Consider the following 15,802-nt stretch of genomic DNA (forward strand, 5'->3'; position numbering starts at 1 on the left):
TGTTTACGGAGCTCCACTCCATTACTAATGTGGGATGTGCATGCATTGGCGCGCCTGATCCCCACTAAACTCCGCCTATCTCTCTTGACGCCTTTCGGCATTAGGCGGTCCTGGGGCTGCCACCTTCCCGACGCTTATCAGGGTTAGGCAGTTGGGAAGGAGTTAAACTAGCTTATAGGCTTGTACACCCATACGACTCCTACAAGGACTGTTGGCCACTGAAATTGATACCCCATGCTTCAAGATGCAGTTTAGGTCCAAGTTCTGTAGAGACACATTACTAGCCTAGATGGAAGTTGACGATTCACAGTGAATGACAGACTGGTTTCTGACAGGAGGGATGAATAGGAGTACAATGCACTTAAGGGGAAGTTGAACGTCGATAATGATAAAGCATCATGTGGGCTCCCATACACGCACTTAGCACATTTATCAGTTAAAGGGAAGGTTCGCACAGACTATAAAAAACAAACTGCACTTATCTGGGGCTTCTTCCAGCTCCTGGAAGTCGATCGGTGCCCTCGCCGCAGCTCCTCTCCCTCCCGGTGTCCAGCTCCTCTCCCTCCCGGCATCCAGCGGTGAAGAAGCCGACCACGCCAGGTCGGCTTCCAGGTCGGCTTCTGTGAGCTCCATGGCAGGGGGTCACGTGGTGTGGGGACATCATCGGGTCTCTACTGCGCAGGCGCAGAACTACTGCGCTGTAGAGACCAGATAGTGTCAATTATGTGTGACCCACGTGACAACGGCTTCTTCACCGCTGGATGCCGGGAGGGAGAGGAGCAGGACACCGGGAGGGAGAGGAGCTGCGGCGAGGGCACAGATCGACTGCCAGGAGCTGGAAGAGGCCCCAGGTAAGTGCAGTTTGTTTTTTATAGTCTGCGTGAATCTTCCCTTCAGTTAAGTATAATCCATTGTGTGTATGTTGTTTACCGTAATTACCAGGTTCTAGTTACAATACTTAACAGCGGCTAAGTTTTAAAATAATTAAATGTTTTGTGTCCAATCATTGGAAGACTGAAAAAATCATTGGTATTAATTACAACGGTCATTCTTATTCAATGTATAATACCACAAATCTCCACTGGGTTTTCATTTAAAGAGGAGATGTAGTGAAAATAACATAATTAATACAATTGCTTTTTTTTTTTACAATATTAATTTATAGATAATTTAGTCAGTGTTTGCCCATTGTAAAATCTTTCCTCTCCCTGATTTATATTGTGAAATGTATCACGGGTGGTGACATCTTTAGTTCTGCCAGTTGACCTGTATGGAATATTTGTTGCAGAGAGTTCTATACACAGAGGGTGATATTGCTTGCTTGGTAGTTGGGAAAAGCCGTTATTTCCCATAATGCAATGAGGTTCACAGACAAAAAACTGTCAGGACCATGATCATGACTTCAAACTGTGGGAGGGGTTCACCACAATATCAGTCATACAGAACCCCTGATGATCTATTCGAGAATAGGTAAAGATTTATCATGGGAAAGCCGGTATCAGCTAATGATTGTGATAAAGTTTAATTCAGGGTTTTCTCTTTAAGAATTCTTACAGATGTTTGCCTTTGCTTGTAGGAAATCCATTTGAAAACAAGGAGATCATCAATGCTGCTTTGGCCAATATCATTGTGTCCGTATTGCTTGGACATCGCTTTGACTATGATGATCCAAAACTTAACAGGCTCACGGTATTGGTCAATGAGACTTTCAGAATTGCTGGCACCCCTATGGGAATAGTGAGCTAATTTGTATTACTGTGTTCTAAAGGAAAACTATTGAGAAAAATAGCCTCTCGTTACTACTGGATATTCAAGCAGTCATCATTTTCAGCATTAACAATACTGATGATTATAATCTTCTAATTAGGATTACGCATAACTTTGAGTACAATTTCACAGTTATGGCCACGCGTAATTGTGATTTTAAAGTTTAATTGATTTTGTGTAATCCATATGTAATTTGTTCCAACTTTAGATAGCTGGAGGAATCCAACTAAACAAAATTCTCCTGATTCAATATACTGTATATCATACAATATTATACTTGAATAACCATAAGGCTATGATGACCCTATCACAATATATGCCGTCACAATTTTATTTGGAAATTAAGGTGCATTTTTTCAGTTTTGCGTCCATCACTCTTTACAAGTTTATAATTAAAAAAATAATAACAATATGCTCTCTTGACATGCATATTAAAGAAGTCCAGACCCTTAGGTAACTATTTATGTTTTTTTATTGTATTTTTTTTAATTAAAATTTTCATTTGGGTATTTTTTGGAGAGTGTGGAAGGTAAACAGTTAATTTAGAAATCTAGTTGTATGTCCGTTTATTTAAAAAATGTATGTAGATGTAGTTTTATTATTTGGCCACAAGATAGCCTCAGTCATTTTTTTTCCTGTAAGTGAGCGATCACGCTTAAACGAAGTGAAGGGAGGATGTGAATTTTCTTTTTTCTTCAGAAAGATTGCAGCTTCTCATAGAAGCCATCGGTCTTTCTAAGGGGTACTTTGATCAATTAATGGGAACTATTGATCTCTGGGTAAACGGGCGGCGGCACGGGAGCGCACAGACGAGAACGATCAGCCACGGGAGAGCGCAGCAGCGTGGCAGCAGCCTTTTGGATAGCTACGTCCAAAAGGCTTACTTGGTTAAGTGATGATTGCCGCGGCTGTCATTTAGTGCCCATGTGAACCAGCCCTAATTCTGGCATGAGGAAGTCATAGATCACAGTCCAGTAAAATGCTATAAAATGCTATATAAACAATTCACACATTAAGCCAGCACATATACATGACGCCTCCGTAATAAAGATTTCTTTGTTCTACAAATACCTGGTTTTATTGTAGAATCAGTTTTCTACATGCACATTTGACACGCAGGTGATAAAGTCCCGGTTACCATATTATGAAACAGGCTCATATCTCTCTTTCAGCTGTACAATGCATTTCCATCTCTTCTTCAATGGCTGCCTGGAAGTCACAGAGACATTTCTGCACATGCCAGAGAGATGCATGACTTCATTACAGAAACCTTCACCAGACAGAGAAATCAGCTGGATGTTATTGATCATCAGAGGAATGTCATTGATATTTTCCTTGTTAAACAAAAAGAGGTAGGCTTGTTGTGTATTTTATGATTCTTGTTTAGGAGTGAAGCTGGTCACACAGGGTAAGTGGCAGATAAGGTAACAGATTGATACCTGCAAATACCGTTATTCAATTCACTTTTTCTCCTAAGTTTTCTCCTACATGACATTTGTAAACCATATCAGTAAAATGCCTTTGAGACTCAGAGATGAATTAAGATAACAGATCTCTACATACCTGGGGCTTCCTCCAGCCCCATCCACATGGATAGCTCCCACGTCACCATCCTCATCCTTCTGAATTGCCGGTACCAGGTCCCGTAACTTTGGCCAGTCTGGGCCAGTCAACACAAGGGCAGTGTGCATGCGTAAAATGAGTCACTGTGCATGCGTAAAAGTGGCCGCGACTAGTCGAAGTTACGGGACCCGCTACCAGTGATAGAGAAGGCTGAGGACGGCATCGTGGGAACGATCCATGCGGATGGAGCCGGAGGAAGCCTGAGGTATGTATAAATCTATTATCTTAATTCATCTCTTTAAAGCTAGCAGCAAGCAAAAAAAATACTATTATTTTGACAGTACTTTTTCACATGCTTTTTGGTACTTTTTTCAATTATGGGACCATATGCAATTCATTTTTTCTCCTAGTAGATAATTTTTCATCTTCAATTTAAATTCACTTTTTTTTAGCACTTTACAATGTAAAAAGTACCACAAAGTAGGTGAAAAAAAGCTGTCAAAATTAATTTAATTATTTGTTCACTTGCTGGGGGTGTAAAAGCCATGGGTCCATATGAAATTAATGTTTTCATGTGCGTTATCTCCTAGGAGATAATTTTCATCTTCTCTAAAAAATAACTTTTCAGCATTTTACAATTGAAAAAATACCCAAAACTTGGTGGAAAGGTACTACCGAATTGATTTTGAGTGTTTTCTTGTTTGCTGGTGGTTTAACCTTCCTGGCGGTTTATTTTTTTCTGCAAAAATTGCAGAAAACCAATTTTTTTTTTTTTATGTTTCATGTAAAGCTACCAGAGTGGTAGCTACATGAAACTCCACTAGAGGGCGCATGTGTCCCTCTAGTTCGATCGTCGCCGGCATCAATAGCAAACAGGGGAACCCGTATATAACGCGCTCCCCTGTTTGGCTTCTCCTGTCGCCATGGCGACAATCGGAATGACGTTATGGACGTCAGCCAACGTCCTGACGTCAGACGCCTCCGATCCAGCCCATAACGCTGCCCGGAACTCATTGGTCCAGGCAGCGCAGGGCTCTGGCAGGGGGGAGGCCCTCTTCCGCCGCTGCGTGCGGGCGATCGCCGCAGGGCGGCAGCGATCACGCTGTACGCGTGGCTAGCAAAGTGCTAGCTGCGCGTACAGCACTTTAAATGGTGCAAATCGCCCCACCAGGGGCTGAGATCTCCTCCTGCGCGGCATAGCCGGAGCTCAGCTCGGGCTTACCGCCAGGAGGGTTAAAGGGCATTTTATGGCAAGGTATGAACATATCACCTAGGAGAAAACTCAGGTGAGAAAATTAATTGCATATAGCCTACATAGTTCTGAGAGGTTATTTTAAATAGAAGATGAAAAATTATCTCCTAGTAGAAAACTTAGAAGAATACTGTAAGTGAATTGAATAAGGGTATATGGGCCATATGCAATTCACTTTATCTCCTGAGTTTTCTTCTAGGAGATAATTTTTCATCTTGTCTTTAAAAAAAACAACAACAACTCTTTCTTCAGTACTTTGCAATTAAAAAAGGACCAACAAGTAATTGAAAAAGTGCTATCAAAATTATTTTTAATATTGTCTTGCTTTCTGCTCGTTTAAACAGTGTTTTATTATTAAGATTTAAAAATAGAAAAAGGCCCATACGCAATTAACATTAACTTTTATCATGAGTTATCTCCTAGGAGATCATTTTTTATCTTCTCTTTAAAATAATATCTCAGAACTTTGCAATTTAAAAAGTACCAAGAAGTAGGGGAAAAAGTACCATCAAAATTATTTTAAGTATTTTTTGCTTGCTTAGTTGCTTGCAGTTTGAAAAACACGTTATTAGCTAGTTATGAAAATATCACCTGGGATCTCAGGAGGAAAATTGCATTACATATGAGATGATTTTTTATCTTATGTTTAAAATAACTTTTTAGCACTCTACAATTGGAAAATTGCTAAAAAGTAGGCGAACAAGTACTGTCAAAATTTTTAAAAGTATTTTCTTGCTAACTAGTGGCTTAAAGTTTACCATAGCCTCAGTAACTAGTTCATTCACGTCGGTCGTGATCTTCTGCGCATGCACGGGAGGTCCAAGCATACGCAGAAAACCACGACTGACGCAACTTAACTAGTTACCATGGCTGATCCTCTTTTATCATCCTCCATTACTCTATAATGTATTAGTTACTATTGGTGCATCCCTTCAATTGCCCACCTTAATTTGCCAGTCCCAACTTCCTCTGCTTCCAGCCTACCCTAATCTGTGGCCTGACCACCTTTGCCTTTCCTTTGCCAATCCTACCAGGCTTGCCTGTATGGTGTGAATAAGGATCAACCCGGGTACAAATAAATTGATTTAAACAATACTGGATGTATTTGTAAGCACTTCAAGGTATCCCCACTCTTAGCATGGTTAATATAGGCACACTTATAATATGGTACATTTTAAATATAAGGTTTGAATGGAATATCCTTTTAATGGCAAAGACAAAACTAAAAACTGATTTTTCCAGACTTGCTTTGGATTAGGAGTGATTTTTGTGTTTTAACCCTTTAGGAGCCAAATAAAGTAACACTTTATTTGGCTGCAGGGCTGAATTTTTCCTGCCGCTGGGGAAGTGTGCTTTCCCTAGTCTGGCAGGCTAGGCATGGTAGAGTGGCAGCAGGGAGCTTTCATACATACCTGTCCGGACAGCTGGATCGGCCTCTTCTTCCTCCACTGCAGCGGTGACATACTCCCGGCTTCTTTTCTCACTATTCTCTTGCTTCACCGGTGGCTCTGAACTTCTGGAAGGAGGCATTCTAGGTCCTGATCACATGTGTTCAGGAGACCATGTCAACAATTCAGCGCTACCCGGTGGTGGAAGAGGGATGATAGAAGAGATAGAAGAGTCTTTTCCATCTCTTCCATCACCCCTCTTCCACTACCGGGTGGCACTGTAATGCTGACACAGTCTCCTGGATCTCAACCATATGTCATATCATGTGATCGGGAAACCAGAACCCTGCTGGAAGCTCTAAGCCACCGCTGTAGAAAGAGAAGAAGCCGTCCGGAGCAAGTAAATATAACTGCTTACTGCCAAGCATTGGTTTGACTGCACTAGGCAGCCAAACCAGATATGCCAAAAGAGGCACACCCTACACTAGCAGCTTTCAAGGGCGCCATATTTGTTTGAAGCTGCTAAGTGGTTAATGTGATTTTAAGTCGCTAAAAAACAGATGTTTCTGATTAACATCATACTAAGTCTATGGCAAATAATGTGTGTTGTATTCATTTCAGGAAAAGCCAAATCCTGAGTTACATTTCCATGATGCAAACTTGACAACTCTTGTTGCGGACTTGTTCATTGGTGGAATGGAGACCACCTCAGCCACCCTCCAATGGGCTCTTCTGCTGATGATGAAATATCCAGAAATTCAGAGTAAGTTTTCCATCTTATGTTTTTTTCCTCTTGGCATTGTTCACTCACTTCAGGTCTTCCACTTATCTGACTAAAGTGTTGTTAGTTGGGTGTACATAGGGTATACATTTGTGCTAGGTGTAGGTAGGGGGGATTAGTGTTAGGCATAGATGGGGACATTAGAGTTATGCATTAGTAGGGGGGAGGCAGGGAAAGTAAATGCCAGATTAGGCTTAAATTGGCCAACATGTGTTGTAGTTCGCGTTACAACTTGGGTAACCTAGATCATGCTACTTAGGCAACACTGGCTACGCTGTCAGTGGTAGTAATGATAACATTGAAGTATGCTGCCTAAGCATTGCAATCTTACCACAGTTTAGTGCATCAGGGCCAAAGTATATATAAGGTGCCTGCTGCATTTGTGAATATTTTGCTCTGTGTCTTGAGGCCTATAAGTTTAAAAAGAGCATACATGGGTTTGTGTTCCTTATTTTAATCTTGAGTACTGCAACATCCTACTCTGCAGCCTACCGAAAAACCCAACTGACACCACTACAATCTCTCCTGCACGCTGCTGCCTGTCTCATTCACCTCTCCTCCAATTCGTCTGATGCTGCCCCTCTCTGCTAATCTACCCAAAGGATCCAATTCACCTCTAACCCTATCATACAAAGCTCTCCATAAGATGTTTCCTCTGTACCATACCATTTCTTTTCATTTGGAGATGTCAGGACGATCAGGGCCGGATTTCTGGCAAGCCAACCTAGGCATTGGCCTAGGGCGCCAGAATTTCAGCAGTGTTTGGGGCGGCTGAGGGGCAGGAACGTGTGTGCAGTGCAGACAGGAGAGTCGGGAGAAAAGAACATCAAAGTGCCCAGCCGCCAGCTGAAGCCTCCACTGCACCTCCTCCTGCAGCCACACCAGATCTGTCCTCCACCGCACTGCATTGTTTGCAAATAAGCAGCGGGCAGGCTGAGTCGGGTGGCACATGACTCACTTGTTTGCGGTGGGGGATGAAAGATCCCTGCAGGGCACTGTGAGCAGGCAGCGATCGTGGTGGAGCCTCTGCACTTTCCCAGCTCCAGCCTATTTCTGCAGGACAGGGTGTGTGAGTCCAGCAAACTGTGCGAGCAGGGAGGTAATGATTTCTAGCCTACATTTCCGCAGAGGCCGGGGAGGCTTCTCTATTGTTTGCAGGGCTTCTTCTTTCATATTTACCTCTCCGGGCACGCTCTACTTCCTTCCTCCTCCAACAGGTCTGCTCGTCTCTCCGCCCCTCCCCCTTGGCATTGTGGTAGTGTGAAGCTGTATAGAGCCGAGCAGATTTACTGGAGGAGGAGTGAAATAGTGCCTGCACGGAGAGGTAAACATGAAAGAGTCAGCACAGCCAGCTCTGCACAGGGGGGAGGGAGAATAGAGGCTGGGATGCAAATGGAGACCAGAGTGTGAGCAACTCTGCATTTACCACCACAAGCATTTTTACACTGTGGAATCATGCTGCAGCCTCTCCTCCTCCTGTTGTGCAGCACAGACTCTGCAGGCAGCGTCAGGGATGTCAGGCTGCTGCTCAGCTCTACAGATCCTATGCCTGCTTGTCCTGCATAGCTGCTGTCTTAAACTTCCTTCCTCACACTGGTCAAGGCAATGTTTGGGGGGAGAAATGGAAACACTGGGGCTGCAGGCAGTGTGTGTGTGTGTGTGTGTGTGTGTGTGTGTGTGTGTGTGTGTGTGTGTGTGTACGTACTGTGTGTGTGATATTGGTGGGGGACTGTAAAGGCAGAATGGTTTTGGTCTATCATCTACAGCTGGCATATACTTGTACTAACAGCTGACATAATAGTTGTATTATTGCATTGCCCACTCTCTCCTCTGCCTCTAGGCTAGCTTTCCCACCTTTCCTCTCATCTTTATGCCCACTTGTCCTGTCTCATACTGCCTACCAACCCTTGCTATGTTGCTTTCTCTACCCATTCTCCGTTTCATGCTCTGTTGGCACTATCTGTAAATGTCTTCCAATGTATTTAATTAATAACTAACATCTTCTGCAGCACTTTACAGAGTACGTAGTCATGTCACTGACTGTCCTCAGAGGAGCTCACACTCTAATCCTACCATAGTCATATTCTAATGTTCTACCATATTATTGTTATGTATTTATATAGTACTGACATCTTCTGCAGCACTTTACAGAGTACATAGTCATGTCACTGACTGTCCTCAGAGGAGCTCACAATCTAATCCTACCATAGTCATATTCTAATGTTCTACCATATTATTGTTATGTATTTATATAGTACTGACATCTTCTGCAGCACTTTACAGAGTACATAGTCATGTCACTGACTGTCCTCAGAGGAGCTCACAATCTAATCCTACCATAGTCATATTCTAATGTCCTACCATATTATTATTATGTATTTATATAGCACTGACATCTCCTGCAGCACATTACAGAGTACATAGTCATGTCACTGACTGTCCTGAGAGGGGCCCACACTCTAATCCTACCATAGTCATAGTCTAATGTCCTGCCATATTAATATTATGTTTTTATATAGCACTGGCCTCTTCTGCAGGGGGGGGCGCCTGGTGATAGCTGGCCTAGGGTGTTGAAAAGTAGAAATCCGGCCCTGAGGACGATAACTTGTCAAAGTACAGGACTAGATTTGCATTAAATTTATCTTAAACTGGAACCGAGATGAACTATTACTCATTGCATAATTGTGTTCCTTTCCTATTGTTTATAGGGCATTCCTCAAGCCAAATACTTTTTTGTTTTTGTTTTAATACTCTAATTCCCTATAAACTAAACAAGCCACACCCACAGGTTTTCAGAGAGCCAAGGCACTTTCAGACAGTAGCAAGGGCTTATGGGAGCTCAGTCTGGGCAGGAGGAGGGGGAGGTATTACTAGCCAGAGATTTCAGAGGCAGAGGGGAGGAGAGAGGAGGAGGAGGGGGGATTAGTCTTTTTTGCTCACGATGCAGATAAGCCTGCCTCTGTGTAATGTTTACAAACAACATGGCTGCTGTCATTGTATCACAGGAAGAAAGAATCATATTCTATTAAAGCTGTTTGCAGCTAGATTTGCTGTGAAAACTATCTAAACTTTAGATAAGATATATAGACAAGTTACTTGTTATAGTTAGTTTTTCATCTCAGATCCGCTTTAAAGGATACCTCAGAGCAAAAACAATTGTGACGTAGTGAGCAGGGCGATCCTGGCCGTGGGGGCGTGATTAAGGACATGCATCACTGGTCAGTGTCTGCGCAGTCAGCCGCGACCACCCCGACCAACAATTAAATTTGGGGGGACGGTACACAGTAGTGAAGGGGGACGGAGGAGCACAGTTGGAGCGGTGGGCATGAGGAAAGCCCACTACACAATCCTGCTCCCATCGTTTTTAAATTGTGTTTGTGCTAAGGTATCCTTTAAGGTATAGTAGAGATTCTTGTCTTTTAAAGCCTATATGTTTTTGTCTCGCTAACAGAAAATGTTCAAAATGAAATTGAAAAAGTCATTGGCTCAGCACAGCCTTGCACAGCTCATAGAAAACAAATGCCCTACACCGATGCCGTCATCCATGAGATTCAAAGGTTTGCTAACATTATACCAATGGGTGCCCCACACTGCACTACTGAAGATGTGACACTGAGGGGATACTTTATACCCAAAGTAAGTATTGCATAATGCAATATACAAAAAGTAATTGTAGCAAATGTCCTGTAGTGAATTATGCAGATCCACATCACGTTCTTCAAGAAGATTGGAGAAGAGCTGCTTCCTTGTACACAAATACAAATTCTTTGAATGGAGCGCTACAATCTTAGAAAACAGTGCAGTAAATAGCATTTATTAGCAAGTCCTGCCTGCTGCCATATAATGCATTTCAGCAGAGTACAGTCCACTTATATTTGTTTGTGGCGTTTGCTTTATATGGCTCTAGGTGAAGCTTAGGACAGTATTTTGTGTATATATAAAAGCACTCTAGCCTTCTTAAAAGCACCACCACCTTTCACCCCTTGTGGGAAGCAACTCACCCGGTTGTATGGACCACTGCTAGACTGGTCAATAATGGCTCTATCAGCCTCCTCAATCACTCCATACTGTAGAACGGCTCCCCAGGGTTATAAAGTGCAGTCTCCAGATCACAGACCAGTGCTTCAGTAAACCTCATTAATAAAAACCGCTAACATAGCTTAATTCCGTAAAAACTTGATAAACTTTATTAAAAGTGACCACCCACTTGCTCCGGGGTTTTATTCAAAGTTTAGAGTATTAGATAGAGGGCTCTCCCCCATTGCCTCCTGGGATAGGCTGGTGATTGTCCGCACTCCTTGCTGCTCTGTCCTTGCAAGTTTCACGCTGTTCCTGGAAGCGCTCACTGGGTCTCGTCTGACATGTCACATCATGTGACTCATCAGAGGTGTGGCCAGCCCTGTGAGCCTCAGGCAGGCAACACACTTGTCTTTCAGTTTTCTGCGCGCGTTTTCCTGCATACTTTTTCTGCACACCAAGTGTGTCTCTATGCAGGAAAACGTGCACGTTTTTTCATAGCAGCTGATGTAATTTATACAAAAAACTGAATGTCTGAATGCAGAATGTCAGTTTTTTTTCTGCGCGCGAACAAAATATTAAGTGTGTACTAGCCCATTGATTAACATGAGTTCTCAGTTTTTCTGTGCACAAAACGCGTACGAAAACAGTCAAGTGTGTTCCCTGCCTCCAGGTTTTTAATGCCGCCCATCTTGCCCAAACACGGCATCTCCCTTTTGCCCTGCTAGGGCATGACATGTTTCCGTTCTGCGCCGCCCTCCCATCCCTCCTTCTTTGTTAAAACCAGAGAAGTTATTGGAAGAGAGTCGGCAAGAAGACAGCTGCAAAATGATCTTTGGTATATCAGTGCATACTTAAAGGAAACCTAAGTGAACCAAAATTAGCAGCCTTGTACTTACCTGGGGCTTCTTCCAGTCCCCCATAATCTGTGAGGTCTCCCGACATCTTCTTGATCCATTCTCCTGCTGGTGGACTGTGTTGTTTTGCATCAAAAATGCTATTTTTGTTTTTGCGAAAATACATTGTATTTTGCAATTTGGTCAAAGAAATCAAATTTTACTTTATTTTTATGAAAATGAATGCAAACTGAATACTGGCATTTTTGCTCAGCACTGCTGGTTGATCCTTTACAGCAGTGTTCCCCAACCCTGTCCTCAAGGTCCACCAACAGTTCATGTTTTGTAGAAATCCACAGAGGTAGTTAATCAGCTCTGCTGAGACACTAATTACCCCACCTGTGATTGTGTGCGGTTTCCTGCAAAACATGCACTGTTGGTGGGCCTTGAGGACAGGGTTGGGGAACTGTGTTTTACGGTGCTAGCAAAAAAGGGCGCACAGGGATAGTGGACAAAAAGGGCGCCGCCATAGACTGCAATGCAAAATATTGGCTATTCGGCGACCGACAGGAAAAAAAGGGCGCCCGAGAAATAGCGGTTACAGGGATTGTGTTAACAAAAGTTTTCATTTACAGAATAAGGTTTATAACAAATATCATTTACAAGTTCGTCTTGAGTTTGTGTTAAACTTATTTTTTCGTTTTTAAATTTCGCTTATATCAGTTTTTACTTATTTTTTTTAGTTTTAAAATTTCGCTTACAAAAGTATAACAACTAAATTTTCGTTTACACTTCTTTGATCATTTAAAAATTTGTTTTCGTATGTATAATGCTTAACCACTTCAGGATCACAGGTTTTTTTACCTTAAAAACCAAAACAACTTTCACATTTCAGCGCTCCTCCCATTCATTCAGCGATAACTTTATTGTTACTTATCACACTGAAATTATCTATTTATAGTTTTTTTTCGCCACAAATTATGCTTTCTTTGGGTGGTAGTTTTTGCTATGAATTATTTTATTTTATATGCATTGTAGAAGGAATAATAAGGAAAAAAAGAAAAAAAAAGATTATTTCTCAGTTTTCAGCCATTATAGTTTTAAAATAAAATGTGCTTCGGTACATAAAACCCACACCTTTTATTTGCCCATTTGTCTGGTTTATTACAACGTCTAAATTGTGTCCCTGGTGCAATGTATGGTGATAATATTTTATCTGGAAATAAAGGAGCATTTTTCCATTTGGGGATTTTTAATACTTTTTCACTTATTACAAGAACTTTTTTGCAAAATTAACAGTGATATACTCTCATGACATCCGTATTAGAAAAGTCTCTACGGTAACTATTTATGTAAAAAAAATTAAATGATGTAATTTTTTTTTATTTATTTTTAACAAGTGTTTTTATTCTATAACTGTGGGGCAGGGTTGGAAGGGGTTAAAAGTAATGAAATTAAAAAAAATAATAATAAACGTTCTATGTAAAACAGTATAGTGGCATAAATAGGTGTATTTTACGTTTTGGCCACAAGATGGTGCTACTGAGACCGTGTTTCTATTAATAGAACACAGCCAAACACGGAAGTGTCGGGTCTCAGAGCTTGTATCACATTTACAAGCTCTCTGAAGACACGGGAACGGTGATCGGGATTGAGAATCAAAAGATTCTCACATCCTGATCACAGACGGAGGGGACTGCGATGGTAGATTGACGGTAAACAGCGCGAGGATCGTTAACGTGACGGTAAGGCAGCAGTACGCATATCTATGCCCCTGATCTGCCCGTGTAGTTTAAAGAGGCGTGGATATGCGTACCAAGGATCCTAAAGTGGTTAAATACTGTTTTCAACCTTATTGTATTAGAAATACATCACTTTTGGTATTAACTTTGTTTTTACACTTATAATGTGTTGATTATAGTTACTAAAATATCGCTTTTAATATTACTGTTATTTTAAGATTTCTAATGCGTACATGATTGTAAGGCTATCTATTATATTGTATATATTTATATATACTTTTCTCTATTTATAATATTAATGTATACGTGTTTTAAGGCTATTTTAAGGCTATTTATTCTATTACAAATATATAAATTATTTTATTCATGTTATTTGTAGAGAAGTATTTTAAGGATTAACTATATTATTGTTATAAATTATTTTAGTCATGTTATTTGTAGAGAAGTATTTTAAGGATTAAATATATTATTGTTTATATGTGTTTAGGGTGTTTGTGCGGTGGGGATGGTTAGATTTAGGCATTATCAGGGGGGTCTAGGGGTTAGGAATAGGTACAGGGAGGGTTAGGTATAGTTACAGTATAATATACGCAACCAGGGGGTGGTTAGGGTCAGGCACCACCAGGGAGGTCTAGGGGTTAGGGTTAGGTACAGGGAGGGTTAGGTATAGTTATAGTGCAATATAGACCACCAGGGGGATGGTTAGGGTTAGGCATCACCAGGAGAGATTTACTGTTGGGCACCACTAGGGGGTCCTTAGGTTTAGGCACCACCAGGGGGGTGCTTAGGTTTAGGCACAACCAGGCGGTGGTAAGGGTTAGGCACCACCAGGGGGGTGGTTAGGGTTAGGCACCACCAGGGGGTGGTTAGGGTTAGGCACCACCAGGGGGGTCTTAGGGTTAGGCACCACCAGGGGGGTGGTTAGGGTTAGGCACCACCAGGGGGGTCTTAGGGTTAGGCACCACCAGGGGGGTCATAGGGTTAGGCACCACCAGGGGGGTCTTAGGGTTAGGCACCACCAGGGGGGTCTTAGGGTTAGGCACCACCAGGGGGTCTTAGGGTTAGGCATTACCAGGTGGGTGGTTAGGGTTAGGCACCACCAGGGGGAGTCTAGGAGTTAGGGATAGGTACAGGGAGGGTTAGGTATACTTACAGTATAATATACGCAACCAGGGGGTGGTTAGGGTTAGGCACCACCAGGGGGGTGGTTAGGGTTAGGCACCACCAGGGGGGTGGTTAGGGTTAGGCACCACCAGAGAGGTCTAGGGGTTAGGGTTAGGTACAGGGAGGGTTAGGTATGGTTATAGTGCAATATAGACCACCAGGGGGATGGTTAGGGTTAGGCATCACCAGGGGAGATTTACGGTTGGGCACCACTAGGGGGGTGTTTAGGTTTAGCCACCACCAGGGGGTGGTTAGGTTTAGGCACCACCAGGGGGGTGGTTATGGTTAGGCACCACCAGGGGGGTGGTTAGGGTTAGGCACCACCAGGGGGGTGGTTAGGGTTAGGCACCACCAGGGGGTGGTTAGGGTTAGGCACCACCAGGGGGGGTCTAGGGGTTAGGGATAGGTACAGGGAGGACTCTGTGTGAGAGTAAGGTTAAAGAGACACTGAAGTGAAAAAAAATATATGATATAATGAATTGGTTGTGTACTATGAATAATTACTAGAAGATTAGCAGCAAAGAAAATATTCTCATATTTTTATTTTCAGGTATATAGTGTGTTTTCTAACATTGCATCATTCTCTAATATGTGCAGATTACACAACACTCTGCATTCAAAATGATTCTTTCAGAGCAGTCTGTGAACTAATGACCTCTCCTCTAGCAGATAAAAAGAAAACTGTTCACTTATAGTTGAGATAATAAAAGTCAGAAGACAGCCCTCTCCACGACTTTGAAAGTCGTAGAGATTAATGGCTTTTTTGCATAGAGATAACAACTGTAGTTTCTTAACTCTTCCTGTACTGGAAACAATTACACTGATGTATCTGATCTTAATGTTTTATTTCTTAGCTGTGCTACACATACAAATCATAATATCATAATTTTTTTTTCGCTTCAGTGTCTCTTTAAGTATAGTTACAGCACAATATATGTAATATATACAATTTATTAAATTATGTATATATAAACAAAGAGGGGGTCTAGGGGTTAGGGATAGGGATAGGGAGAGATCTGTGTGAGCCTACAGTTAGGTATAATTACAGTAAAATATCTGTAAAACCTACCATTGCATTGCTATGCTTCATACAAGTGTTAATATCGTTTTTGTTATAGACGCTATTTGACGTTCCTTTTCCGAATTCATTTGTTGTTATAGACGGTATTTTGACATTTCATTTCTGTTTATTTAACCTATTTAGCACAACATTTTCATTTACAACCTCTTAAACGGAAAATATGGTTTTGCATTAAAACTTACAATTTCGGCTATACCCCGCGCCCTTTTTT

The 15,802-nt window shown here is 41.9% G+C and overlaps 1 pseudogene; it reads left to right on the plus strand.

Moving 5' to 3' along the window:
* Positions 1-15,802, plus strand: part of LOC137570369 (cytochrome P450 2K6-like) — a 65,542-nt pseudogene that overhangs the window by 19,651 nt on the left and 30,089 nt on the right.

This window comes from Hyperolius riggenbachi, chromosome 4 (assembly GCF_040937935.1).
Source record: "Hyperolius riggenbachi isolate aHypRig1 chromosome 4, aHypRig1.pri, whole genome shotgun sequence".
Classification (NCBI taxonomy): Eukaryota; Metazoa; Chordata; class Amphibia; order Anura; family Hyperoliidae; genus Hyperolius; species Hyperolius riggenbachi.